The sequence below is a fragment of the Panicum virgatum genome, chromosome 4K (genome assembly GCF_016808335.1).
Source record: "Panicum virgatum strain AP13 chromosome 4K, P.virgatum_v5, whole genome shotgun sequence".
In the NCBI taxonomy this organism is placed as follows: domain Eukaryota; kingdom Viridiplantae; phylum Streptophyta; class Magnoliopsida; order Poales; family Poaceae; genus Panicum; species Panicum virgatum.
Window position 1 is genome coordinate 14,822,094 of NC_053139.1, and position 27,609 is coordinate 14,849,702.

The window sequence follows — 27,609 nt, forward strand, 5'->3', positions numbered from 1 at the left end:
ATTGCATCCCAAGCAGTATATGAATCATAGCCAACTCATGTTATAAAAAACACGGTGATCCCTAAAAAAACTAAACCACGGTCCAAATAGTAATGCCCATCTCTTCGCATGCCAACAAATCATGGAACATGAAAATTAACAGGTCAACATCATGGAAAAGCTAAGCAAATTAAAGCTTGCTTCCATTATTGCTCGAAAGTACAGACTAGAACACAGCTAGGAAGGACATCCTGCTCCACAAGCTGCCTTGAAGTGGAGCAGTTGATGGTTAAATAGTACACATATTGCTGCCGTTTAAAAGCGTTCGCAAGGGGACTAATCAAAGTTTCCGATCTTGACAGGAGTTATGTCATCAGCCACCTTGAACTTCCCCACTAATCTTGCAAAGAACATCTCCTGCTCCAAGGTGAATTTGATGTTCTCAGCCTGCTCCAAGGAATGCAATTCAGGTATGAGCTATCTGCAGTTGCAATGTGCAAATTCAAGTTTGTCCTGCTCCCTAATTTAAATACTTAATTTTTTTCTCAAACGCGCAATATATTAAGAAGAAATTTAAATACTTAAATTGATAGAGAATAACAGCAGATAGTGAGCTTTTATAGAAAATCTAAAATGCTAATCTAAATGCTATGTATAGATACATGCTGCAAAAGCTATGTATCTAGAAAAACTAAAATGAGCTATAATTTGAAATGGATGGAGCACTAAATAGCAAAGCCAGTACAAAACCTCAGTATTTTACTGCCCATAATAATGTGACGCATAGGTGTGGTGTATAAGGATTTAGAAGCTACGAAAGCAAAAGAGTAATCGTTAGACCTTGCGAAAACCATGTGGTTCCCCTTCATACTCAACTAGTGCAACGGGAAGGCCTTTGTCCTTTATGGCCTTGTATATTTTCGCTGTCTGATCTGGTGGTACAACCTGGAGATAATTGAAGTTGGTAAAGAGACCAGAATCAAAATCAAATAGCTTAAACACTTGCATGGTAACAATGGAGAAGAAGACACACTGGTAATTATCATGAGCACTTTGTTTATTCCCGCATCAAGCTTTATCTATTTCTAAAGTACCCTACGTTTCCACCAGAATTTTTGGTTTGGTCCAACAACATCACTGACAGTGGACCCGAAGCGTATATAATTAGAATCCAACAATAGCACTATATTTTAGCCTAAATGGACTCAAATACAATGAGAATATGAAAACACGACAAAAATCTGTGTCGAAGAAAACCCTTCACTGGAAAAAATCAACCGCGACCCATACGGAGCTTTTGACTGTGGCACCACACAGGCATATTAGTGACTAATAATTTGATTAGATTCATCACTAGATAGATGTTGTTGTGTTAAGTATATGTGTTACTTTCCATACCCCTGATGAATAGTAAATATAAAAAAACTACACAAATTATCTTAAATATTTAGGGATCTTCAGGAATATTATGAAATTCAACTTTGGGTAGCATATCCTCAATCAATCATGTGAGTTCAGGTATGGTATCCTTACTGTGTCTTCCAATCCATGAAACAAAATCAATGGGCACGCAAATTTGTCAACAAAGTGTTAGATTCTTTAGATCGCCTAGGAGTAGATCAGTGGGAGTATTCTCTGGTTCTTGAAGAACATACCATCGATGATCGAAGACGAACCCGACGGCGATGTCCAGAACGCCGGCGGCGGAGTCGTGGACGAACCGGAGGGGTTCGAAGTCGAGGGCGTTGACAGCATGGCGCCGGGACGACGGGCTCGCGGTGGCGCTGATGGCGGCGACGTCCTCGCTGTGGCGAGGACGGTGGCATCGGTGGACTTCCCGCCGCTGGCAGCCTCTCCCGTAGATCGGCTAGGGTTTGGAGGTGGGAAACAGTAGCGGCAGCGAACCACGTGATATGAGCCTCTAATCCCACCTCCACTTTATAGAGCTGCGCGACGGGGGCCCACCAGCCTCATATTGGGCTGGGCGTCCCCGATCAGGACGCGAGTCAAGGTTGGCCCAGTCGTTGGACTGGCCCAGTGGAGATCAATACTAACATTCTCCCCCTTGATCTCACCTTTATACTTTAAAATTTCTCAATTTGAACTTAACTCTTTACTTTCTCTTTAGTTACTTTGCTATTGGCCTCATCTCATTGCAGATCAGTACATAGAGCGTGCCTCATCATGACAGTTATTAGTTACCGTCAGACTTAACAGCCACAATGTACCTTACTGTATTGAAATAAGACCTTAACCTTTCTTTGGGCCCTTTAGTAATCCAGAAATCGTAGGCTTCCTGTAAAACCCATGTCGACTTGGGCGGTAGGCCTTTTGGTAAGCGGATCCGCAAGCACTTGCTTGATACTTTGGTGCTCCATGATTTCATATGATTCTGGATTTTCTCCTTTGCAACATATGACCCATTGTCAATGTGTTTGGCAGCACACTTGACATGTTGCCATAGGAGTGAAAACATTCGAATGGTATATTGCTGTTGTCTACCATTATCAATTCCGGGTAATGGTTTTCTTAACCATTTTGCCTGTCCTGTCGCCTCATATCATGCTAAACTTTGGGTACACGACCCACGGTATCACAACTATTTTGCTTAAGAGCTTTTCCACAATAAAACTCCAAGCGCGAGTGTTAGCTACTACTGTGGGCTTCACTAAACAACTCGCCAAAACTTAATTCCTTTTGCTCACAACCTTTTGAGAGCACATGTTCCTTTCTTACTCAGTACGAGGCTGACAATACTTTGCAAAATTGCAAAATATTCTATAACTCCATTCCAGTGATCTATTGCTGGACTGGACTTCTGCCAAAATGTCCCGGATACTTGCACTATGTCAGGGTAAATTCTTTTGAGCACTAATTTTGCTTCCAACAGCTAAAGCACATGGAACCCTTTTTTTTTTCTTTTGATCGATCATATAACGGTTCCTGGAATTCTGAAAATTCCAAAACTATTACCCTTGACAATAGGACAGGCGTAGGCTTACTCGCATACATACTTTATATCTTTCAGAACTATTTTCTAAGTATGCTCTCTGCGTTAATCCTTAATACCCCCTTTACTTTTATCCCAGTGAATTTTCATTTCTAGAGCGAATGATTTTTCACCGAGATTATTTTTATCAAAACTAGAGGTCATAATAACCTTCTTTAAACTTTGTAGGAAAATAATTTCCCATCTTCAAACTTTGCATATTTGCAATTTGTCGTCTTGACCTTTAATTAAAACCCAAAACTTTCTTTGTTCTCATAAAACTTTAGATACCACTATTCTGATTTCATCAGATGGTATTCGGATGTTCTTTTCTTTCCACAACAAAACCATTTGGCTATGTCATGTATATACACTTTCTCGTACAAATCTTCTTTGGAAGATATTTCACCAACATCCATTTGATGCAATTCTAAAAGTAGTATGCACCAATGTCTCCACGATTCTAAAAGAATTCTTTCATGAGATTGTACAAAAAATGTCTCATTAGAACTTATCCTTTGTCTTTGCATAAATCTTTTTGCCACAAGTCGTACTTAGCGACTTTCCATGTTCCCTCTGAAGTCACATTTAATCTTGTAGACCCATTATAGCCTACTGTCTTGGCTCTATTAGGAACTTATTTTATGTTCCAAAATAAATTTGAAACTTCTAGGTCTTATGACATCTTTTATGGCTTCTTGCCTCCTCGATGAATGAGACATCTCAATTTCTGTCATTCAATCAACACCTCAACATATGATGATACAATTGTAGTGCTTGAATCATAGGAGTGAACATACAGTCTCACTTCTCTTCAAGCCTTAGTTCTTTGCATACTTACTCCCCCAGATTATCCCATCTATTGTAAAGATGGAATATCTTCGAGCTTTTGTTTGGGTTTGTTCTTTACAAGCCTCAAAGGGTGCTTTAAGCACCACCTTGCTTTAAGCACCACCTTTTCTTTCGGATGTTTTGAGAAGGGTGCTTTAAGCACCACCTTGCTTTAAGCACCACCTTTTCTTTTGGATGTTTTGAGGCTCAACTTTCTTATTTTTATGGTTGGGATATCAACATTATGACCGTTGTACTCTCTTTTTGGTTGGTCATACTCACTTTAATAGATCATCTTTGCTTTTAAAATGCATCACATTTAACTTTGCGGGGAAATTCTCTCTAAATTTTAATCTTTCTTGTCTTTCTAATCTTTCTCCCCCTCGAAATATGGCACAAACTTTGCTGCCATAATTTCGAAACAATTTTTAACACTTGTGAACGAGGAGCATTTCATTACTAGAACTTTATTCATATGACCAAGTCATACAAAATAATGGGAGTACCATTTCCTCGTTCCTTTTCAAGAGCTCCTCAGAGTTCTTGATTTGTTGCACTTTCAAGAACTCATCAAGTTCTGCATTTTGCTATACTTTTTCAAGTCATGCTTGCAATCTTGATTCGCATACAACTTCCTTTTTGTCCTTCGATTCTTTTCAAGTCACTATCCAACATGCCACTATAACAGTGCATGAGAATTGTTGGGATAACTTTAAAAGCTCCCCCAGACTTCTTTACTTTTATGTGATACTCAAGTAGCACATGATCCATCACAACTTTTCCTGTCATGCAGGATATAAGTGACAAAAACTTTTCCGACATGCGGTATAAAACTTCAAAGGCATTTGCAACGCATGTTTAATTCAATGTTGGTCAAATTGAACGTGCGTCAAACTCATTTCAACAATTATCTTTACTGTTGAAGGACAAGATAACACTTTATAGAGATAAAATTTTTTGGTCACAATGACTAAAACATGCACATATACTTTCTTTTCTGATTAAATCTTCTCGTTGGTTCCAATTTAATCAGAAAATTTAACGAATTACAATATTCGCAAAACTTTAGTGAGATAAACCAAAACCTTTTCGAAAACAGTTGCATCTCTTTTCCATATCAACTAAAAGTCATAATGGAACAAGCACTTTTCTTTCTTAACCTCAAGCTGAGTAACCTCAAAGCTTTATCTGTAGCGTTGATCAGAATTAACTTTTGTCTGTTAATTTCTCTCTACTTGGGAAGAATTGTATGTCTCAATTTAACGTTGGTCAAAATTAAAACATACAACTTTCCTTTACTTTCAATTCTATATCACCGTTGGGCAGAAATAGAACACATGACTAGAATAAAAATTATAATATTGCCATCATCAACTTTGGTCAGAAAATGACAACATCATAATAAACTTTAAATTTCTTTTCTTTTAAGAGCAAACTAATGCTCAACTTGACACTTACAATGGCAAAATGGTGTCAAAACAATCTTTCTTTGACTTACAACAGCGGAAGCTTTTCTTAACCTTAAACTTAAAAAACGCCTTTTTCCCACAGGGAAAAACTTATCTGAGCTTTTCTTTCTTTTCAGAAGCAATTCTTTGTCTTTCTCTTTTCTCTGAAAAACTGATCACATTGATGCAAAATTTGTCAAAATAACCTTGAACTTTAAACTCATAATAGAATCATAATATTGTTATTATCAACGTTGGTCGGAAAATAACAATACTATAATTCAACTTCAAACAAATATCTTTCGACTCCTCTATTTAAATTTTCCCGTTGGTTCCAATTTAAATAGAGGATAAACCTTTTAAATCTATATTCAGAATCATTACTTCACTTATTATGATCTCTAAACAAAATATACATTGATGTAAATTTTGAATAGAGATTAACACTAATCAAGACATTTTGAAATGCTTCTGAAAATAGAAAAAACTTAAAACTTCTCCATACTGTTCTTTGGCCCAGCGGGAAAAACGGCCCGCGGCCCTTCTATGCGCGGCGGCCTGGGCCTACAGCCCGAAAACCGAAGACCGGGCCGCCGAATCGGCCCAGCGCGCTGCTGCTCCTGGGCTGAAAACAGCCCGCCAGCCGCCCGCGGCCGATCCTGGCCGTCGGATCGGATCCGACGGCTCTCCGTTGATTTCGCCGGGTCAAAACCCGGCGCCGGCTGCCTCTCCCTGGAAAACCCTAGACCAATTGCCTCCCTCCCGTTTCTCCCTCTCGCGTCCGGCGGCGCCGCCGCCGGCCCCTCGCCGCCGCGCCGCCCAGTCCAGCCACCGCGCCATGGCCATGCCATGGCTGCGCGCAAGCCTTGTACATTTCTTCCTTTCTCCGTTTCCGTTCTTTCTACCAGTCCGAGCAGGGGCGGCGGTGGCCACCGGGCCACCATGGCCGGCGCGCACGCACCCGCCTGCTGCTCGGTGCGCCGCTGTGAACGGCCGGCGACCCCGGGCCTTATTCTTTCGCTCCCCTTTCCTTTTCCACGCGAAACAGCAGCGGCCATGGATGGCCGGGGAAGGAGGTGGCGGCCTCCGGCCCCTGCGCTGCCCGGTCCGGCCGCCGCGCCATGGCCGCGGGACCTTGAGCCCTTGGCTCACTTGCTTCGTTCCCCTTTCCTTTTCTTCCCTAGCCTCGCATCGAGCAAGGACTAAGGTCCGCCCATGGCGTCCGTGGCGGGAGATGGTGGCGCCGCCGCCGGTCCCCTCGCCGGCGCGCGTGCTCGCCCTTGGCTGAGCACGCCGCCGTCGAGCGGACTGGGCGACGGTGCCCTGAGCCCCGATTCCGCGGGTGAGGCACGCGTGGTGGCGTGATGTCCTCTCCCGGTGGCTCGGCTTTTCTTTGCCACACGGCGTCAAGGCAACACCGGCAGTGGTGGTGGCCGCGGTGAGGTGAGTTCTAGGTAGAATCCCCTTCCTCGCCTTCCTTTCTCTGATCCGGGGAATCGAAAATTCTTTCTTTTTCTTTACCCGATCTAGATCTACTCACTAGAGTAGGCAACTGATACCACTGTTAGATTCTTTAGATCGCCTAGGAGTAGATCAGTGGGAGTATTCTCTGGTTCTTGAAGAACATACCATCGATGATCGAAGACGAACCCGACGGCGATGTCCAGAACGCCGGCGGCGGAGTCGTGGACGAACCGGAGGGGTTCGAAGTCGAGGGCGTTGACAGCATGGCGCCGGGACGACGGGCTCGCGGTGGCGCTGATGGCGGCGACGTCCTCGCTGTGGCGAGGACGGTGGCATCGGTGGACTTCCCGCCGCTGGCAGCCTCTCCCGTAGATCGGCTAGGGTTTGGAGGTGGGAAACAGTAGCGGCAGCGAACCACGTGATATGAGCCTCTAATCCCACCTCCACTTTATAGAGCTGCGCGACGGGGGCCCACCAGCCTCATATTGGGCTGGGCGTCCCCGATCAGGACGCGAGTCAAGGTTGGCCCAGTCGTTGGACTGGCCCAGTGGAGATCAATACTAACACAAAGTTTATTGGTGCTCTCTCAAAGTAAGCCTGTTTGTTCCCTGGAATATTGAAGGCAAAGAGATGTTGTCAATACAGCCATGAAAAGAATTTGGATACCACTTTCAAATATAGATGAGTGCAAAATTCCCTACCAACAAGGTTGTCACTGTAGCATGCCTCGAACTTGTGCGAACCTGCCCTCAATGAAGTCAAGTCAGCAATCTGCTTATAAACAGAGACATAACCCGACATTAATAAGTATAGTTGGATTAAGCAGAGTCAAACGAGAGAAAATGACAATGGAAACTTGCCCCGTATAAAGAACAACCAGCCTTGAATGTCTGCCTAAAAGCAAGACAAGCTAAAGTTGTGAATCCTCCAGCAGATTCTCCAGTTATACAAAGCCGTTGCCCATCTACTCTTCCAGTTTCCACCTTAACAATCCACACAGTATAACCATGTAAGCACATGCGTTCATATTTTATTAGTGCCCACATAAATGAAGATTACAGCCTCTTTTCCGCATAAATTACTAAAAGGGTTTGTCAGTCCAAACAAGTCATACCAGGAATGTAGCACAACTGCAGCAATCATTTACATCAACAACACCCCATTGCCCTAAAAGCCTCTCTCGATATTCTCTCCCATAGCCTTCATGAAAGAGAAGAAACACCAAGAAAATGGACTATCTTCAGCAACCAAAATATTTAATAGAAAATAGAATAAGGTGCTTGTAAATAAGAGGATGTAAATCCTGTGTTAGCTCATGATGGAAATGCATCATTTTTGTAGGAGAGAATAATGAGATGTATTCCTCCAAACCCTAGAAGGGTGGGATATATAGTTTCTGTACATGGGCCTCTAGATGGGCCTCTATACATGGGCTCAATATACACCAACACTCCCCCGCAATCTGAACTACCGGCGCAGCGGTGTTCAAGACTGGACAACAAGAAAGCTAACACCCCCCGCAGTCTGAACTACCGTCGCAGCGGTGTTCGACAAGAAAAAAAGTACAAAGGGCAAATACCCCCCGCAGCCACAACTAGCCACCTGCTACTTTGAGGCTGGAGCGAAACTCCGAGAAGGTCGATGAGGGTAGTCCCTTGGAGAAGATGTCGACAAACTGGGAGGTGGTCGGGACATGGAGTACCCAAACATCGCCGATGGCGACCCTGTCACGCACGAAGTGCAAGTCGATCTCCACATGCTTCGTCCGCTGATGCTGAACGGGGTTGGTGGAGAGATACATGGCGCTGACGTTGTCGCAGTAGACGAGCGGGCACTTGGCAAGCGGGCTGCGAAGCTCCGCCAAGAGCTGTCGTAGCCAGGACGCCTCCGCCACGCCGTTAGCGATAGCACGGTACTCCGCCTCGGCACTGGAGCGGGAGACAACCGGCTGCCGCTTGGACGACCAGGAGGCCAGGTTGCCGCCTAGGAAGACGGCGTAGCCGGAAGTGGAGCGGCGAGTGTCTGGACAGCCAGCCCAGTCAGCGTCGGTGTAGACAACCAGCTCAGCAGAGGACGAACGATGAAGCACCAGGCCGAGGTCCACAGTGCCACGGACGTAGCGGAGGAGACGCTTTAGCGCAGCAAGGTGTGACTCCCGGGGATCATGCATATGGAGACACACCTGCTGAACAACGTAGGTGAGGTACGACCTAGTGAAGGTGAGGTACTGCAAGGCACCGGCCAGACTTTGGTAGGCAGTAGTATCAGCCACAGGATCACCCAGATCAGCAGACAGCTTCGTCTGAGTGTCGACAGGAGTGGAGCAGGACTTGCAACCAGTCATCCCAGCCCGCTCCAGAATATCGAGTGCATACTGCCGCTAGTGAAGGAGAAGGCCAGACGGGCGAGGCTCAACAGTGACGCCCAAGAAGTGGTGGAGCTGACCAAGATCCTTCATAGCAAACTCCTGCTGCAGAGAGGATATGACACGCCGAAGCAACTGCTGACTAGAGGCTGTGAGCACAATGTCATCGACATAGAGCAGCAGATAGGCAGTCTCATCCCCACGGCGGTAGATAAAGAGAGATGTGTCAAAGTTGGCCTCGGTGAACCCCAATGTCAGCAAGAACGTGGCGAACCGAGAATACCAAGCCCGAGGAGCCTACTTCAGACCATAGAGAGACTTGTTGAGCCGGCAGATGACTGGAGTCCACAAATCCCGCTGGCTGAGAGCAGTAAACTGTCTCTGACAAAGTGCCATGAAGAAACGCATTCTTCACATCCAGCTGATGCATAGGCCAAGAGCGAGACAGCGCAAGCGAGAGAACCGTGCGCACAGTAGCATGCTTAACCACTGGACCGAAGGTCTCATCATAGTCCACACCAGGCCGCTGGGAGAACCCCGTGAGAACCTAGCGAGCCTTGTAGCGCTCCAGTGTGCCATCAGTCCGACGCTTATGCGTCCAGATCCACTTGCCAGTCACCACATTGCAACCAGACGGACGCGGCACGAGGTCCCACGTCTGGTTGGTAAGAAGAGCCGCGTACTCCTCTTCCATCGCGCGACGCCAGTGAGGATCCGCCAAGGCGTCGTGGACAGAGGAGGGTACCAGAGAGACCCGCGGCTCCCCCTCGGTGGAGGAGAGAGTCGCTGCCTGAGACGCCATCCGCCGAGTCACCATGAGATGGATATGCCGAGGATCCCGATGGATAACTGGCGGGTGGTACACCGCCGGCTCGGCTCGAGAGGGAGCCGGTGGAGGCGGCGGCGGCAGCGGCGATGCAGGAGCTTCCAGAGCTAGAGGCGGCGCCGGTGTCGGCACCGAACGACGCCGGTACACCTGCACCGGCTGAGCGTACCGCGCAGGTGCAGGGGAAGGCACCGGGGCCGCGCGTGGCGCGACCGAGGGCACCGAGGCCGCGCTCGGCGCAGTAGAGATCACCGGAAGCGATGCCGGTGTACCGGGAAAACCTGTAGGGAAAGGACAGACAGGTAACGGTGGCTGAACTACCGGGTCAGTCGAAAATAGTGAATCCAACTCGGGGTTAGGAGAAGATGTGGAGGAGGTGGAGTAGGGGATATCCGACTCATCAAAGACGACGTGTCGGGAGATCAGAACGCGATGAGAGGTGAGGTCAAAGCATCGGTACCCCTTGTGATCAGGAGAGTAACCAAGGAACACACAACGAGTCGATCGGGGCGCCAGCTTGTGAGAAGCGGTGGCGGAGGTGTTAGGGTAACACGCACACCCAAAGACCCGAAGGTGGTCGTAGCGAGGAGGGGTACCGAAAAGAGCATGGTGTGGAGTGGGAGCAGGAGAAGCAGTGGACGGAAGACAGTTGAGCAAGTAGGTAGCGGTGTGGAGGATCTTAGCCCAGAAGCGCGGGGGCAGAAAGGCCTGGATCAGAAGGGTGCGCACGATGTTGTTCGTCGTGCGAATCATCCGCTCAGCCTTGCCGTTCTGAGGAGAGGTATACGGACAAGACATACGCAGCTGAACACCCCGAGAGAGGAAGAAGGAACGGGAGGTGGAGTTATCAAACTCACGCCCGTTGTCACACTGGACGGCCTTAATGATGAGGCCGAACTGAGTGGACACCCAGGCAAAGAAGTGGAGGAGGGTGGTGAAGGTCTCAGACTTGGCGCGCAAAGAAAAAGTCCAAGAGTAATGAGAAAAATCATCAACCACGACCATATAGTATTTATAGCTAGACATGCTGAGTATAGGAGATGTCCACAGGTCACAGTGAACAAGATCAAAAGCATGCGCAGCATGCGAAGAAGAAGAGGAAAAAGGAAGTCTAACATGATGACCTAATTGGCACGTATGACAGAGGTGCTCAGCAAGAGCCCTAGTACATGGAACATCGGTACTACGACTGAGCTGAGCCAAAACATCGCGGCCGGGGTGACCAAGCCGGCGGTGCCAGGTGGTGGAAGAAGGCGTCACGGCAAAAGCAGCAGACGGAGAAGAAGTCGAAGGCGGAGCAGCGGAAGCAGGAAGCCGAAGAGTGTAAAGGGGCCCCGAGCTGTCACATCGGAGGAGCGGACGCCGGGAAGCCGAATCCTTCACAGTAAGACCAGAAGAGTCAAATTCAATGGACATTAGGAACTGGCGAATGGAAAGAAGGTTGTGAACCATATGAGGAGCAACAAGGACATTAGGAATGCGAAAAGAACCAGGAGCAGAACCCACGGCAGTGACAGGAAGGCAAGACCCATCACCAACCATGATGGAAGAAGGACAAGAGGCGTGTGGGAGTCGGACAGAAGAGAGGATACCGGCATCAGGGGTGGTGTGGAAGGAGGCACCCGAGTTGGCGATCCACTCGGTGCTGACCGGCAGCGTCAGTCCCATGGTGCTGAAGGACTGCGCCAGAGCGGCCTGGTCCCACCCCCCAGGCCAGGTCGGCTGCTGGCTGGGCTGAGCGGGCAGGCTCCAGGATGGCGCGAAGAAGGGAGCAGCACCGGTGAACATGGCCGCTGGCTGGAGCTGAGGACGAGGCCCCCCTCCCAGACCCTGGAACGGCCATATCGAGATGTGCCCTGACCATGGGTTGCTGAAGAATGGCCAGGGCGTACCTCCAGGGGCAGGGGTAGGAGCGGGAGCGGGAACCGGAGTCGGCGTGCCCCGACGGCCCCCACCGGCACCGAAACCCCCAGAAGCAGGGCCACCAGTGCCACCACCACCCCGTCCCCCCCCCCCCACCGATGACGTCCACGCCCCCCCCCCCCGCACCTCCGGTCTGCCCAGCGGGAGCAGCACCAAGGAGGGAGGTGGCAGGAGCGGCGGAGGAGGCCGGTGGAGCAGCGATGAGCGCGGTGGGGGTGGGCGAGGACGATCGGGGAGCGAGACCCCTGGTGATCTCCTCGAGGGCGAGGTCGTCCCGGACCTGCAGGAAGGAGGGGAAGGGCCTCTGGCGGATGATCCAGGTCTTCAGGTGGTCATAGGTGCTGCTCAGACCCCGCAGGACATTGAGCACCAAGACCCGATCGAACACCGGACACCCGAGGTTGTGAAGAGCATCGGCCATGGCCTTCATCCTCCGGCAGAACTCACCAACGGAGAGGTCCCCTTGCTCGAAGGTGCGGAAGGTGGCGTCGAGCTGGAGGGTGCGGAACTCGGCGTTGCCGATGAACTGCCCCTCGAGCGCCACCCAGGCCTGTCGCGCGGTGTCGCCGTGGGTCCTGAAGATCTAGGGAGATGGTCCCAAAGATCCAGGACATGGCGATGCTGTCGAGGCGCAGCCACACCACGTCCAGAATAATGAGATGTATTCCTCCAAACCCTAGAAGGGTGGGATATATAGTTCCTATACATGGGCCTCTAGATGGGCCTCTATACATGGGCTCAATGTACACCAACAATTTTGAATAATTAATGCATCAGTTTGCAAGTAAGAAGAATGCATGGCTCTTTGTCAGTCAGTTAGTTGAGCCTAGAATGAACCAAATACCAGAGCTTCCCCCATCAGTGGCGGATTTAGGGGGGTGCTGGGGGGCTCGAGCCCCCCTAGTGCCTTGGGGATCCATGGATCCCCCCTCAGCCCCCCTCCAAATTTTAGATGACATGGCTGAGGAATGGGGGGCTCAAGGTTGAAGACGACCACCATCTCCGTTGTTGGGCCAGCCAAAGCAAAAGGCCCACCCATTTTTAGTTTTGGCCCAAATTGTTGAAGCCCAATTCCAGCACCGAGAGCCCACCCGATCAACCGGCCATCCATTCCCTCTCCATTCACACGGAAATTCCATTCCCCAATCGACCGGCCAAATCCCTAGCTCTACCTCTGCAGGCTCGTCGCGGAGGGGTGAGCGGCGGCGCGGAACGCTGCGGCGCCGGCGCGGAAGCAGGTGCACGGCGCGAGCGAGCGCAAGGCGCGGCCGCGTGTGCGCGTGGGCCGTGCGGCCGAGGAGCATAGCCGCTGAGCCTGGGGGCTGGGGCGCCGAGCGCCTTGCGCTCTGGCATGCGCAGCTGCGCGGCTTGCCGGCGGAGCCTTGCAGGCTGCAGCAGGCGTGCTGTGTGCAGCAGGTGCAGTGGCGTGGCCGCGTGGGTCCTGCAGGCCTGCAGCAGGCGTGCAGCAGGCTGCACAGCCATTCAGCCAAGCCAATTAGCCAAAGCTGGGATCCTTTGAAGAAATTCAAGAAAGGTAAATGCCTAAATGGAGTCTGACATTTACGCCTGCTGCATCTATTTTTTTATATGTATGTCAATGATTCAATCGTTCAATTATTAATCCATTCATTATCAATAATGCCTAGAATTGCAAGATGTCGAAGAGGACACTGCTCACCTATTTTTCAAGCAGTAGCAGTAGTACTCCTCTAGGGACTAATGATAACACAAGACAACAAAAAATGCCCAGAGTAGAGTTTCAAGACTAAATGAAAGAAGCTTTGCTCAGCATGATTTCTAGCCACAAGTTAAGCATCTCTAAGCTTCGTGGGTAGGGTTATGATGGTGCTTCCAATATGAGAGGTGAATTTAATGGTGTCCAGAAATTGATTCGTGATGAAAATCCATATGCCTTCTATGTGCATTGCTTTGCCCATCAATTGCAATTAGTGGTTGTCGTTGTTTCAACTTCAACTCCAGCTATTGCATATTTTTTTAACTATGTTCCTTTGATAGTCAATACGGTGGGTGCATCATATATGAGAAAGGATGTATTGCTCGCAAAACATCATGATAAATTGTTAGAAAAGGTAGAGAATTGTGAGATTGCCACTGGAAGAGGTTTGAACCAAGAAAGTAGTCTTGCTAGGCCTGGAGATACTAGATGGGGCTCGCATCTTAAAACATTACTTCGTATTTTGGTAATGTGGGAGGCTATCTTGGAGGTGCTTGAGATTGTGAAGAAAGATTCCATTAAACCAACATGTAATGGTGGTGCCTTTGGTTTAATTGGTAAAATGGAAACCTTTGATTTTGTGTTCATCCTGCATTTGATGATAGAGTTATTGAGCATTACAGATAATCTGTCACGTGCTTTGCAAAGAAATGATCAAGATATTGTTGAAGCAATGCATTTGATCATGGGTGTGAAAGAACGCTTGCAGGATACAAGAGATAATGGATGGGAGCCTTTATTCAAAAGAGTGAAGTCCTTCTGTGATAAAAATCAGATTAAAGTGCCAAATATGGATAAGGAAGTCAATGCTAGAGGGACATCTGCACGTAGAAGGCAAAAGGTAACAAATATGCATTTCTACCATGTTGAGATTTTTCTTGCGGCCATCGATGCCATTTTGACAGAGATGAATCATCGATTTAGTGAGGTTAGTTCATAGTTGTTAGTGTGCATGGCCGCACTTAACCCAAGGAACTCCTTCTCTAGCTTTGATGTGGATAAATTAGTGAGACTAGCTGAAATATATGCTGAATATTTCGATGTCGGCCATATTTTGTTGTTACCAAGTGAACTTAAAGAATTCCACGTCCGTGTTAGAAACAACAAAGAATTTCTTGGATGCACAGAACTTTCAAAGGTTGCTGAAATTATGGTCAAGACCAAAATGAATACATCTTATCCATTGGTTTATCGGCTCATTGAACTAACACTGATACTTCCGGTGGCAACTGCTTCAGTTGAGAGGGTCTTTTCAGCTATGTCTCTTATAAAGACAGATTTGCGCAACAAAATGGGAGATGAATGGCTCAATGATTTGATGATATGCTATGTCGAGAAGGAAATATTTAGAAGCATCACTAATGAAAAAATCATACAACGGTTTGAAGCCATGAAAAAACGTCGTATGCTACTGACTCAAAAGAATATAGTGGTATGCTTAAATCTCTTCTAATTTCATAGTTTTGTGAAGATATTATTTACCTTGTCACTAATTTTATTTTGCTTTCTGCAGGTTGCTGCTAATGAAGAAGCATAATGGAGTAGTGCTGTAATGGAGATCACATCATCTTTTGGTTTCATAGTTTCATAGTTTGGTATGGATAAAAAACCAGATTTGTCTTTCTGCTCAAGATTAACTGGTTAGTGCTCATGATATTAGACTAATATATTGTTGATAGGGTATGTTAAGGTTCTAAAAAAATTTCCTTTAAACTTCAGCCCCCCCTATTTTTATTTCCTGGCTCCGCCGCTGTCCCCCATAGTAAACATCAACAAGTGCCCATCCTCTGCTCGTCCAGTACTGCACATTAAGATCCAGAACTCCACGTGCTTCTTCTGTAGGTCCACCTAAATAATTGCAGTGATGTAAAAAGGATTACAGTGATGCTCAAAGATTTATTTCACCACCCTTGAAATTTGGTAAGTGGTAAATCAAGTCAGTTAGGACCATTGAATGATTTTCTATCATCATAATTTCATCAGAGCATTTACATTATGTGTAGATAGATAGAAGAACACAGACACTTCTTGTTCAAATTATACTAGAAAATATGAAATGAAATTAAACATCATTTTCTGAAAAGTTCTGCTATAATATAGCCAATGAAAATGTTCAGCAAACACAAACTAATACAGTAAACAGCCCTTAATGAACTTTTGGAATCTTAAAGAAAACGACAAGAACTGTACCATGAGTCCTGAGCAATAATGGAGGCTTTTCATCTGATGGGCCTAGGAAACTATGATTATATGGAGCATAGAAATAAGCATATGATTATATGGAGCATAGAAATAAGCATATGCATGCTGTCCGGGAATTACAGAAGGAAACTCGATAAATTCAGGCAAGCTAAAATAGGATTTATATTTTGTTACATCATCTGAGGAGGACCAAATTAGAGAGAAATCAGTAGTCATTGTTCTCTTTTCATCCAGAGTTACCTGGCAAAAAAAACAAGAGAATGAATGGCGCAGAATTTCAGTTCCAATACTTGGCATGAGACAACCAGTAAATTAAGATAGCAAACCTTTGCTATTGATACTGGAAGATTAGCAGATGCACCCTCAATATAGAAGCATTCATCTCCTGAAACCTGGAAAATTATCAGGATTTGAATTAAAGCTTGGTATGATAACAAACTCAAGGAGTAAAAACATAATCTAGCTGTATGATATATTATCACACAGTAGGTCTTCAACTAGTTCTTGAGGTAGCTCATCAGATTTTTGTACTTACTATGTTAGTTACAGAAGAGAAGGGAATGTCAAGTGCTGAAAAGGATCCCGAACCAGGGTCAACCACCCCAACATATGATCTTCCATTTTGTCTGGAAACAACAAGCATGTTTACTCTTCTGAAATATATACAAAAATAATGGTACACCTACAAATATAACAACCACCAGAAATATGAAAACCTGTAACAGCAAATGATTTTGAGACTTGAGTCATCTTTTCCAAGTAAAGCATAGGAGCTGGTACCAAAAACCCACATTGGTTTTGAGAATTCAGCATCCAAAGCATACAATTGTATTACCACATTGCTCTGCTCATCCTGTACCAATAACAAGAAAAAAACGATTTTTCCTGGGGAAAAGTTTGGAAACTTATATAATTATATATATTCAGTTACAACACTGACAGTATCTTAGTATTAGACCATTAGGCTATCAATGGAAGTGTTACTACTGACATACATGATGGAGTTGACAAAATAACTCAATATACAAGTGGTTTATTGTAATTTTTTCTGTGGAAAAGCACATATTATGTAAAAGGTTATAATTTGTTAAAAATGGGAAAATTAGACACTGACCAAATAGGTGGAAGAAATACATATAGAAAAGATTAGTTATAAGACGGTCATCATGGACAGTATGCCCCCATTCCATGCTCTAATAACATAGCCTACCAATGTAGGAACACAAACAGATCAGTAACTGAGTAGAAAATAGTACGAGTGTCAGAGAAAATTATACCCATTTATAGATATTCCAAAATCCACTTTGCCGATCTGTTATGAAGAACAGCTCCCCTAAAGCAAAAATTTTGATTAAATTAACCAAGACTTTTAGTGATTTAACACCTACTGAATAATTTTGACATTTAGAAAGACAACTATTCATGCAGAAACAAGTACAAGAAAAAGCATTAAACATTACATTCAGAACACATATGAAACTAAGATCAAATTCTGTATGCAAATACCTTTTGGCGACCACTTGGGTTCAGTAGGAGATTCTACCAATGTTGGGCCTTCACCAGCAATGCAAATTCGGTTTTGCACTTCTCTGAAGATAATAAATGACACAAAGTATGTAAAACTTGGAAGAAAATCTATGTTGCGTTCATGCATACTCAAAAGCACAAGCAACTCAAGCAATGTTTTTTTTTTGTTAAAACAACATTGACCGCGCAGAGAAGAAGTCCCTACTATGCCTTAAGAGAGGGGAGTGTACAGAACCCTTTAGGGAGGTCCTTACATGGATCTGCAAGTACCTGTGTTCAAGCCTGGGTGCAAGCAACTCAGGCTCTGTCTGTTTTGTTCACCAAAAAAAAGGAATTGCAACAAACTGTTAGAGTATAATAGTCAAGGGTAGTATTGTAATCTCCTAGTGTCTAGGATTTGGGTGCTCTCATGTATATATATACTCCTTTGGGACTATTGCAATACAATCTAACAGTTCAGTCTCTTCTCCTCCATTCCTAACATGGTAACAGAGCTTTAGTTCGATCCGGTCCGCCACCCTCGTCGCCCCGCTGCGCTGCCCCGGGAGCTTCGTCTTGCTCCTGGGGGCGGCAGCATCTCCTCCAGTTGCCCCAAACCCATTCTCTCTTTTTTTTAGTAGTTGAGTCGCAGCAGCAGCAGCCGTTCGGATCTCCACAATCCGCCCGTCCGGCCCTCGATTCGTCATCCTCGGGTGCAGATCGAGCGCCGCCGGGCCTCAATTTGGCTTTCCCGGCCGTAGATCGAGAAGGCCCAGTCGTCGCCGGCCCTCCTCCGCGGCATAGCAGCAGCAGCCCGTCCGTTCGCCCGTCCGCGCGCCGCCCACGCGCCGTCTGCGCTCGCGCGACCCCTGTCCGCCGGCCCTCTGCCATCCATCCGCGCCCGTCCGCGCCATCCTCTCCCGTCCGCGCCATCACGCCCCCATCCGCGCTGTTCGCGCGGATCTCCACCGCCGCCCGCAGCCCGTCGCTGCCGTCAGCCGCCGTCCGCTCCGTCCGCGGCCACCGTCGCGGCTCTGCTCCACCTCCACTTCCGCCTCTGCCTCGTCTCCGCTCGCGGATCCGCCTGTCGCGGCTCTCCTCTGCCCCGCCTGCCTGTCGCAGCAGCCCCTGCCCGTCACCGTCGGCTGCTCGTGGCCCTCATCTCTGCCCGTCCGTGGTGCCGCCCGTCGCAGTTTGCTCTGACCACCGCCTGTCGGCATGCAGGGGAGGTTTGATTTCTGTTTGCGCCTGGTGTTCGTCTGCTGATGTTGCTGCTATCCATGTTGTGTTGGCCAATTGCTTCTACTCCATTTGCAAGTTTGCCGCTTATAGTCTTGAGGCCAATTTCCTAAATTCCATTGCATCACTGTCGATCCATCCATAGTTCCCTTTTGCTGATGCCTTGCTGCTGCCTGCTTAGTATCTTAGCCCTGCTGTTTGCATCGTTCTATCTGTCTGTTGCTGCTCATATATGTATCCAAGTCAGTCTCAATCCAAGTCCACATATATTTCTCCAGTTTGTCAAAGCCGTGCGTGTCCACCAATTTCATTGTCAGATCAGCCAATATCTTTTTATTTTATGGTTAGTTGAATCCCGTCGATTTAGCTAATCATCTTCATCAGTTGTTGATGCGACCTTTGTCCTCTTGGCCCCTTTCGGAGCCGTTTTGCTCCACGTCATAATTAATGGCCGTTTATTCGTCGTCGTCATCACACATCCTCCTGCTTGCCGTCTTGCAGCAGTGATCTCTCATTCTCCTCTCCGTTTGGCTGGTTTGACACATCTCAAGTTATTGTCAAGTTCAGAATCTCCAAAGCAAGGTTCATGTTGAAGAGTCGACGTACTGGTTTGTGAAGACTCGGGCTATTCGCTGAAGTACGGTTGTGAAGGCGATACCCTCTTGTGGAGGCGATCCTTTTCTACATCGACAAGTTCAAAAGTTGCACGCTTCGACGACATCTTTGATTTCGGACTTTGGATGTATTAATTTCTTTTTATTGAGTCTAGTGCTTAGTATCAACTCTCCAAAAGCAACGTCATTGCATTCACTTTGCATTTGAGAGGGGGTGTTAGAGTATAATAGTCAAGGGTAGTATTGTAATCTCCTAGTGTCTAGGGTTTGGGTGCTCTCATGTATATATATACCCCTTTGGGACTATTGCAATACAATCTAACAGTTCAGTCTCTTCTCCTCCTCCATTCCTAACACAAACGACCTATGTTCCCAATTGATTCATAGCAAACTTAAAATATTTAAATACAATCTCACACAGATCAGCACTTGCTTTGAATTATCTGTAAGTATAGAGTGGTTCCCCTAAAAGTATGTATATAGTGATATAAAATGTGGGCTTGTGCTGCAGATGTTGCAAGTTGGTACGAATGACTTCAAGCTCATTCACAAATATACAATGACAAAGAACCTAAAATTCCTAAGCCTGTAGAGTAGAACATTTATTTCTTTCAGCAAGAACTGCAAAACAAAAAGCATGGAAGTAAGACATTACCCTTTTTCAGAGAAATATCCAACCCATAGTTGTGATTTATCCCATGACATGTTCGGGTCACTCCATTCAATCCATGCCATACGTTTCCCAGATGGATCAATGCGTGGGAAGGCATAAAAGTCATTGCCACTGACCAGTATGGTTGGTTCTGAGGCAGAAATGGGAAACTTTTTTCACAAATAATCCAAAAGAACTTAAGCACAACTTACAACACTAGGTACATAAACGAAAGGGCTCATTACCATTAAAATCTCGATCGCTTATTTTTACAGCAGCAATGGTTGTGACGGGAACTGAGCTATTGTTGCGATGATCTACAGTCAAATTGGATTGTCATTAAGACCAAGTGGAATTCTGTAGGTAGGCAATATTGACATGGTCAATGAAATAGCTTTTAATCACCTTCCATTATAGTTACATGACGATGGAAGTGAGGATCAAAGACACCATCTGCATAGCGGACTTCTGACCCGGCATAATCTGGCGTCAGCGGTAGTGGTGAGATATCTGAAACAGGTAACCCGACAAGTGAAATATTTTGATAGATAATGTTGACATCATTTTTTAACATGTGTCAAGGAATGTGATTTTTGTGAAGGGAAGGTGGCCGATTTGGAAGAAACCAAAAGATGCACAGGGTTGGAATCGGCTGATGGAGTCCGTCCGATGGGCCAGAGGAATATGCTTTGAAGATGCTGATCCGCTAGCTCTGGTATCCGGCCGATGGAGAGTTGCCGATGAAGTCAAGGAAGGAGGAGAGGATCCGGACTCTGCGAGAATCTTGATGATTCGGTTGTAGTATTTAGAGTAGTTTATCTTTAGTTGGTCTTTTCTTTTAAGTCAAGTAATGTTTGCCGTGATCGGCTAGGATTTGATAGCGCTAGGCTATATATATCAGTTTTAAGGGACCAGAAAAACTTGATACACATCCAATACAACAAACTTTACAATTTCTTTGCACTTTTTCGGCGACTTCGCCTTTTCTCTTCTTTTTTCGACGAGTTCTTTCAAGTTGATCAAGGACGCCTCACATTCGAGCGACTTGATTTGCTGGTGAGTTTTCGTTTTACCGAGTATATTTGAGCTTTAGCTGCCGGGCGCATCGCTGTGGCTTCGTTCAAATCTATTCAAAAGTTATCGAGTTTATCTAGGTTTTGACTTCCGGGCGCATCGCTGTCGTTTCGTCTAGATTTATTCACCAATTATCGATATCGGCAAGATTTGTAGATTTTCCTATGCTTTTTGGCCATTATCACATCTAAAAACATACTAGATCACCTTTAGGTTTTGAAGTAACACTTTTGTTATCTCAAGAGTCGGTTTAGATCTGTTTTTAGTTTCATATCATCTGAGTTACACATTTGTAGCTTAAATCTTGTCATACATACACGATCGGCAAAAGCCAGTTTTGTCGTTTAGTGTATCGGCTGATCCTGCCGATACGCTCGTTTACTATGCGCTTGCATTTAATATCTTTTTGTCACCTATAGTATCGGCAAAGCTTGCCGATACGCCCATCTGAGAGATATTCGGAATCCCAGCCGATACGCTCTCGAATTTGACTTTGTTTCTCACTTGTCAATTTCAGGTCAAATTGACTGGCACGCTTGGTTGACTTTCCGTGACTCGGTGAACACTTGCCCTCGAATTCTAGTGTGTTGTTTTTTGCGTCAACACATCTTTTGGCACACCCGGTGGGACCGAAAGCTTCAACATGGTGGAAATCACAGATAAATCTGCAGTTAGTGAAGGAATAGAGAGGGGGGTTTGGAAAAGAACATAAGAGGGGGGGGGTTCTTAAAGGAATAGAGAGGAAGGGAGGGGGTTTTTGGGCAATTTTCCCTCTCCTTCTTCTACCTCTCGACGGGAACAGAGGAGGGGAGGACAGGGGCGCCGGCGGCCCGATTCCCGGCGGCCTGGGGCGTGGTGGCAGTCACGGAGAAGGGCAAAAGGAGGAGGGGGCCGCGGGGAACTCGATCCCGGCCTCACCTCGGGCCGTGGTCGCACGTGGAGGCGCGTCCAATGGAGCAGGCGGCAGCCGGCGCAGGGGCTCGTGGCGGCGGCGCTTGGGGAGCAGAGGAGGGGGGCTGGGGGGCAGCGGTGGCCGTGGAGGTCGAGGGCAACGCGGAGCCCCTATTTATAGGCGGGGTGAGGCATCGAGGAGAGGGGGTCGCGGTGGCCGGCGGGGCACCTTAGCGCGGCCATTAATGGCGGTGGGGGCGGCTCAGTGGCGCGGAGGTGACGGCGCGTAGGCGACGCGATGGGTGGGCTGTGGCGCGTAGCTGGGAAGGCGGCCTAGGGGAGGTGCGGCGCTGGGGGGCGTGGCCGGTGGTGCTCTGCTCGGCGTTGAGCGGCCGGCGGCGCTGTGCTGCGCGGGCGTCGAGGCGGCAAGGGGGTACGGCGGTGCAGGTGATGGACGGCGAGCAGGCAGCGCAAGTGGTGGGGGGGCTAGAGGGTAGGCAGAGGGGGGGCGTTGGTGGGGCGATGGCCGGCGCCGAGCGGCCCTGCTCGTGCCGCGCGTGGGAGGAAAGAGGAGGAGGGAGAAGGAAGAAAAGGGAAGGAGGAGAAAAATTAAAGAGAAAAAGGAAAAAGGAAAAGAAAAGAAAAGAAAAGGGAGAGAGGGAAATAGAGAGCTGCCGGCGCGATTCGCGGCGGCGGTCGGCCACGCGCGCACTGCGACGCTCGGCCGGTCGATGACGTGCACGCGGAACGAGAAAAAGAGAGATGGGACAGGGATTGGTACCGTTGTCGGGACAGCGGATCACCGGGAAAATTTCGGGACATTGGGAGTTCGGACGGAAAAAGATTTAGGAATGATTAAGCTCAACAATGAAAAAGATTTTGAAAATTATTTTTAGCGACTAATTTATTTCGGTGAATTTTCTGGGATGTCACACTGTGGATCCCATCAATCGGCCTATAAGATGAAATGGGTGATCAGGAGGAACGGATATTTTTGGCCAATGATGCTGGAAGATTGCTTCACATATTACAGAGGTTGCCAAGAATGTCAGAAGTTTGGGAGCGTGCAAAGAGTTCCTGCGTCAGCCATGAATCCCATAATCAAGCCGTGGCCGTTTAGAGGATGGGAAATTGATTTGATCGGCCAGATATATCCTCCATCTAGTAAAAATCATAAGTTTATCTTGGTGGCCACTGATTATTTCACCAAGTGGGTTGAAGCAATTCCTCTGAAAAATGTTACATCAAAAGAGATGATTGAATTCGTTAAAGAACATATTATCTATCGGTTTCGTATTCCACAGACCATTACGACCGATCAGGGTACTATGTTTACGTCAGATGAATTTGAAGAATTTGCTACTGGAATAGGGATTAAATTGCTGAATTCTTCTCCATATTATGCCCAAGCTAACGGTCAGACAGAAGCATCTAATAAAGGGGTCATCAAATTGAGCAAGAGAAAGATTGATGAATATTCTAGAAAGTGGCATACTGTGCTCCATGAAGCTTTATGGGCATACAGAATGGCTTGTCATGGCGCTACAAAGGTGTCTCCATATCATTTGGTATACGGACATGAAGCTGTTCTCCCATGGGAGTTGAAACTTGGTTCACGGCGTGTCACGTCTCAGAATCAATTGACAGCCGATGAATATTCTGCTCTGATGAAAGATGAATTAGAGGATTTGGCTGGCCATCGGCTGAAGGCTCTTATAAATATTGAGGCAAATAAAGCCAGAGTTAGCCGATGGTATGATAAAAAAGTAAAAGCCAAAACCTTTGAGCAAGGGGAATTGGTTTGGAAGTTGATACTGCCGATAGGAACAAAGAGTTCAAAATTCGGCAAATAGTCACCAAAGTGGGAAGGACCGTTCAGGGTAAACAGATGTGTTCCTGACAATGCTTACATTTTAGAGACACTTGAAGGGGAAGAGTATTCTAGAGCTCTTAACGGAAAATATTTGAAGAAGTATTACCCTAGTGTTTGGGTGGATGAATAGCCGATTAATTGAATTATCGGTTGGATTGTTATGGCCGACACGATATGTGTCACCCTTAGTGCAAAAAATCTACACAATCCAGATTGTTCAAATTCGGGTCAGAGTTGTTTTTTTGCAACGTCAATTTGGAAATTGCAATTGGAATTGGCAGGAAAAGAGAAATACTTCATTAATAATACTATTTACAAAGGGGCCGGTCTGAGGATCTGGCCGATACAGCAAAAGATTGTTTCTAGGAAGATGCTACTCCTAGAAATCTAAATATCGGCAAAGACATTGCCGATGACCGCCTCTATGCTGACATCTTCGGAGATGGCGGCGGCTGCCATCTCCATGTCGTCGGAAAGCTCCTCGAAGGCCCACCAGTCTTCGCTGCCCAGCGGGAAGTGGACTGGTTCGATTTGCAGGAAGTCGTGGCCGGACTCGAGCTGAGCTGTGGCGAGGGCTACAACGGCACCGCGGCGGACTCCATGTTCGGCAACCTCCCGGACGCGGTTGGGGATGTCCTCTAAGCGGGCGGCGACGGTATTGCACGAGCGTTCACCGATTCGGTCGCGGTGGCGGCGGCAGCATAGAGGGCTTGGACCTGCGACTCCAGAACTAAAGTAAAGGGCTAGAAAAGAGATCGGTGAAGCAAGGGAAAGCAATGCTTTAGGAGGAGTGACTTACAGGCGACCCTGGAGTCGGCGGCTGTAAGTTGGGCCCGGACAATGGCCCGGTCGGCTTGTGCCGCCTCCAATTCGGAGGCAAGACGCTGAGACCTGATGGTCTCCTGGGAGTAATTCTCCCGAGTTTCGTCCTTCTCGCGAAGGAGCTGGCGAATGTACTCCTTGGTGCTCTCGGGAACACCAGGAAAGGGGGGTCCCTCCGAGTTGGAGGAACCAGAAGAAGCATCGTCACTGCACAGAAAAGAAGCAGAGAAATTGGAGATCGAAAGTTGAACAAAAACGTGGCACTCCGATGATGGGAGAACAGGGCTTACTCCACGCGGCGGCGGATCGCCGGCAGAATATCAGAGGAGCCCTCATCGGTGCGCTTGGAACCCGCCATTGCTACAGGAAGACCTAGGGTTTTTGCTGAAGGAAGAAGGAAGAAGGTGCTGTAGCTAATGGAGACTTGTTGCCGATGCAGAGCCAAGGGGTAATATTTATGGCCCAGTCTGGGTAGGTGAAAAAACTGAAGGTGAATTGGCGCATTGGGTTCGCGCAGATGGAAGGCGAAAGGCCGGGGGCAAAGAAGAGTTTTACCCGGTTGTATGGGGCAAGCCGTGTGCACAGGGTACGAAGAATGGCTTTGAATGCTGGTTGGAGTAATTTCGGAACAAAATAAATTACTCCGAAACTGGGAGGCATGTGTTGACACAGTTTTTTAACACGTGTCAAGGAAGGTGATTTTTGTGAAGGGAAGGTGGCCGATTTGGAATAAACCAAAAGATGCACAGGGTTGGAATCGGCCGATGGAGTCCGTCCGATTGGCTAGAGGAATATGCTTTGAAGATGCTGATTCGCTAGCTCTGGTATCCGGCCGATGGAGAGTTGCCGATAAAGTCAAGGAAGAAGGAGAGGATTCAGACTCTGCGAGAATCTTGATGATTCGGTTGTAGTATTTAGAATAGTTTATCTTTAGTTGGTATTTTCTTTTAAGTCAAGTAATGTTTGCCGTGATCGGCTAGGATTTGATAGCGCTAGGCTATATATATCGGTTGTAAGGGACCGAAAAAATTTGATACACATCCAATACAACAAACTTTACAATTCCTTTGCACTTTTTCGGGGACTTCGTCTTTTTTCGACGAGTTCTTTTAAGTTGATCAAGGACACTTCACATTCGAGGGACTTGATTTGCTGGTAAGTTTTCGTTTTACCGAGTATATTTGAGCTTTAGCTACCGGGCGCATCGCTGTGGTTTCATTCAAATCTATTCAAAAGTTATCGAGTTTATCTAGACTTTGACTTTCGGGCGCATCGCTGTCGTCTCGTCTAGATTTATTCATCAATTATCGATATCGGCTAGATTTGTAGGTTTTCCTATGTTTTTTGGCCATTATCACATCTAAAAACATACTAGATCGGTTTTAGGTTTTGGAGTAACACTTTTGTTATCTAAAGAGCCGGTTTAGATCTGTTTTTAGCTTCACATCATCTGAGTTACACATTCGTAGCTTAGATCTTGTCATACATACACAATCGGCTGTTCAAAGCCGGTTTTGTCGTTTAGTGTATCGGCTGATCCTGCCGATATGCTCATTTACTACGCGCTTACATTTAATATTTTTTTTGTCGTCTATAGTATCGGCAAAGCTTGCCGATACGCCCATCTGAGAGATATTCGGAATCCCAGCCGATACGCTCTCGAATTTGACTTTGTTTTCTCCCTTGTCAATTTCAGGTCAAATTGACTGGCACGTTTGGTTGACTTTCCGTGACTCGGCGAACACTTGCCCTCAGATTTTAGTGTGTTGATTTTTGTGTCAACAGATAACTTACAACTATTTAAGTGTTAAATGCTTAGGGGTACTTGCATTTGTTGATATAAATGCAGCATTTTAAGTAATGTTGCACAACTGAGTTCACGCAATATCGAGTGTACTGGACCCAGTGCCAGATCGAGTGTACTGGACCATCAATCCAGAGATCCCAGTGCCAGATCGAGTGCCAGGGCACCCCCGAAATATTGTACTTTGTACATGAGCTGCAATGATTCCGATTGAAGTGTGCACAGACAATGTAACAGAGAACTTACAACTTGACCTTCATTCAATTTCAGCAACATGCTTCAGTTAAAAAAAAAACAGAGAGAAAAAAAAAAGCAGCATGCCTCTATGTTAGCTATAGAAGCGAGTAGTCCGTGGCAATAGCTATAAGCTGGAACTCCGTACCTCCAATGGTTTGCGTGTAGAGACGCTGGTCGCTGTAGTTGGAGAAGACGACAGCGTCCCCTTGCACGGCGAACGCCCCAGATCCACCGCCGTACTCTAGGCAAGAGTCCGCACAGCGAATCCCTGCGGCGTCACATCTAGAGCTTTACCTCCCGCCGCCTCCCTCACGAGAACCGAGGTCCTGACGGAAAATCACGACGCGTTCTAAGATTTCGTCGTGGTAAAAGAGAAAGAAAAAGGAGGGAGTGTGTGTGTGGATGGTTTCACGTACCCTCCTTCGTCCGGGCGCTTCTCGACCCAGACGAGGCGGCCGTCGCCGGCGACGGCGAGCCCCTCGACGGTTCTCCCGGCGGCAGAGACGGTGGCGGCGGTGATCGGCGACTCCCAGGACCCGTACGGCGCGGTCGCCTTCTCGGCGGGGCCGGAAGCCTGGGGTCGCATCGCCGCGTCCAGGTTGCAAGCGGCGGCGGCGGGGGAAGGCTGTCGCGAGCGCGGATGAGGAGAGAGATTGCGCGGCGGAGCGGCGGAAGCCAGTGTGCTCACTGGTCAAGTCAAGCGAGTCTTAAAATACTCAACCCTGCGTCTCCGATTTTCCATTTCCGTTTCGTCTCCACGGCGGACGGCGCTCACGGTGTACTGGTCGCCGGCCGCGTCCCACCACCGGTTAGAGCTGTTGGAAGAGTCTCGCCATGTTCGCCGCCGGGCATGTCTGAACCTCCGTGTGCCTACTCGAGCCCGCGGACGGAAGCAAGGCCATCGAGACCACGGCCGAACATTATCCAATCTTCATGCAGCCAAAGCATCGATCAATTCCAACTCGAGCACCACCCCAAGGCCATGAACAAGGCGGCCCAATCGCCTCGTGCACACTGCACGAAGTAACAAAATCACCAGGAGAGCGAAGCTGTCGGATGAGGCTGAACGCGAGGAAATTAAAGTTTACTGCATGACCTTTCCTCTCATAGAGAAGCCCCCCGTCCCATGAATCAG

The 27,609-nt window shown here is 47.3% G+C and overlaps 2 pseudogenes; one reads left to right on the forward strand and one right to left on the reverse strand.

Moving 5' to 3' along the window:
* Positions 1–71: 71 nt before the first annotated feature.
* On the reverse strand, positions 72–27,131 carry LOC120703275 (annotated as a pseudogene).
* Positions 13,665–15,215, forward strand: LOC120703276 (annotated as a pseudogene).
* Positions 27,132–27,609: the final 478 nt, after the last annotated feature.